Raw genomic sequence first — 2752 nt, forward strand, 5'->3', positions numbered from 1 at the left:
AAGGAATAAAAGTAGGTATACTCTTCAGGACCATAAGCTAGTCAGCTAGTCCCATGAACAATAGGTACCTAATAATAATAAATAATCATAAAACTTTATAATCTCTACTTTTTCTGCTTCAGTAGCTACTTGCCTGTGTCTGGTGGGAGTTCAATCCTTGTTGACGCTTGGCATTTTATTCTCATATATTTAATTATTAGGGTTATACATAATATATGTACCTATATAACCCTAATAATGTTGCCTAGGGTCCTTCTTCCTGAAAGCTACCTTTGCACTTTTACACTCTTTACAAATTTTCACATCAAAATGTCACTTCTCATGCACTACTAATATCTAATTTTAGCAAGCAACCTCCGTGGCCGAGTGGGTATCACACTAGGCTTGCACACAGGAGGTCCGGGTTCGATCCCCGGCGGGGCCGAGGTTTTTTTCGGCTCTGTGCTTGAAGTTCGGGGTGCACTCAGCCTTGTGAGGACAATTGAGTAGCTAATCGAGTAGCGACCAGTGGCGGCATTACACGTCAAAGAGACGAGCGATAATAAATATGATGATTGAGTAAATGAAAGACTTGTAATGCTGTGATACCCACAAAGTTGTGAGAAAGCTCTCTGCTTTACCACAAAGATATACCATGATTTGATTTTTGGTTTGATATCTAATTTCAGCAATGTTTTCCTCTACAATTTTATTTCATGCTGTTTGAAAAATGTGAAATGTTCATTATGATCTTGTCCTCTTGCCTAATTATTACCTTCTACCCAGGTGTCCATTTTTGTAGATCAGATATCCTTATACCAATTTGCCCCTTCCCTAAGGATTATTCTTCTTCAATAAAATCAGCTGAAGTCACTTGCCTGTCCTGCCACTACCTATACTATTACTCTCTGTCTCTAGTCACTCTTATCATAATATTATCACATAAACATGTCATTCTGAACACTTGAATGATCCACTTAGTGCATGAAGATTGGTGTATAGTTGAGTGGATTATCCAGATCTAGTGCCGCTAGTTTACTGAACATGGTTTTGTTCAGATCTTCAATGGGCATCCATGTTCGCTCAGGAATGATCGTGTTGCCGTCTCTATAGATCCAAGTACTGTATAGTGACATATTGCGACGTCTCTCCTCCAGGGGGATTCCCCACTTGGCAGCAAACAGACGATCGTCTCTGTTAACTTTCATGGTAGGTTCGACGTTTTGCTCGTAGGCCAAATCTTTCTTCTCTTCAGACTCTGAAATAGGAAGAAAAATATGATGCAGTCTAAATGAAGGATGTTTTTTTTTATTTTTATGATTAACTTGTGTATCTTTTACGAAATGCCAAGTTCATAATGGAAGGGGGGGCCCGGGGCATTTGAATTATTCTGCCTTGTAACGTGTTGATTATACAATGTGCTAAACACGACGCGTTTGTTATGCGGTAGGCGAGCTATTGTATTGAATTAATGTCTAACAAGGGTTTATTGTATTGAATTAATGTCTAACAAGGGTTTATTGTATTGAACTAATGTCTAACAAGTGCTATTCTTTGTCTCAGGCATTCATAGTGAAATCAATGAGAGCATCATTTCACTGAACCTGCTCACTCTGGAATCAAATGAAATGATTTATCTCGACTTCAAAGTTATCAAGTCAATCTTCAGTATGAATATACTTGGAGTAAGAAAGGAAAGTATGTTTGTTCTTGTTCTTGGACGTTTAAATTCCACATCATATGAGACATGTACAAGTACTTCCGTAAGTTTATGCCATACTATCTCGGAAGCCTCCCCAAAAAGTATATATTATTACATTCCCAGGTATTTCAAATTTTTTTCTTTCCTTTTTTTATATTTTTACATTAAGTAGGTAGGTATGACAAAAAAATTAGCCCGATTTATAACGAAAACCCCGAATTTTCTTATTATTATTTTAGAAATGAAAAAGCTAGCCAAATTTTAGAGTAAATAAAATAAAGTTCATCGAAATTTATTGACCTTTGTTGGGGGTTTTCTTACAGCAAAAAAAAAAAAAAAAAAAAAAAAAATAAAAGGGAATAAAAAAAGGGTTGGTGGGGGTTTTTAGGGGGGCTGGGGGCTTCTCTCTATATCTTGAACGGTTTCGTTTCCCTTTGGAGTTGGTTGTCCTGGGAGTAACCTCCTGCTCCTCTCGTCTACTTGTACACTCTTTGGAACGGGTCTTACTACTCTTTGACTTGGACTTCCTGCTGGTACGCACATAAGCATAATAAAAAGTTAGATGGCAAGACAAGACTAATTGTATATAGCCATACGGATGCAGTTACTACTAAGTTTACCTGCTCCAAAGTAATGGATAACAAAAGTACCCATCCACGCAAAGGAGTTATTGATACGTTGAAGAGATAAAGTTCTTTCTAGGCAACTGTGGTACCTGCATGTTTAAAGTAAAAATAAGATTTCTAAATTATTGTATTATATGTTTGGTTATTTATTTGGATCCAACTATCCATCCCATAATCGTTTATTTATTTAATGAGATGGTTTGTTAATTAAAGACATGTGTATTTGGAATGTTCGAGGTGTCTAAGATTTAAATTGGTGAACCAATAGGTAAATTAACTTCAAAGTTCTTTTCAAAATCCGTCTGTTATGTATTAAAGACTAAACGCAGCCTGAAATAACGCTCGTCTCTCCTTAATTTTTAATTAGGTTGTAAACTGTGTTTCGAAGTTTGTTTGAGTGCTTAGAATTTAAGTTTGTTTTTACTTGTATCGTCTGGGTCGGGGT

General features: G+C 36.5%; 1 protein-coding gene across 1 annotated transcript in view; it reads left to right on the forward strand.

Annotated features, from left to right (window-relative positions):
- The first annotated feature begins 1544 nt into the window (after positions 1 to 1544).
- The window catches only part of LOC103521063, an 8902-nt gene continuing 7694 nt past the window's right edge, over positions 1545 to 2752 (forward strand). The window contains exon 1 of the mRNA XM_026831912.1: positions 1545 to 1742. The gene's annotated coding sequence lies outside the window, so the exon portion shown is untranslated. The remainder of the gene's footprint in view (positions 1743 to 2752) is intronic.

This window comes from Diaphorina citri, unplaced genomic scaffold (genome assembly GCF_000475195.1).
Source record: "Diaphorina citri unplaced genomic scaffold, Diaci psyllid genome assembly version 1.1 scaffold4466, whole genome shotgun sequence".
NCBI lineage: Eukaryota > Metazoa > Arthropoda > Insecta > Hemiptera > Psyllidae > Diaphorina > Diaphorina citri.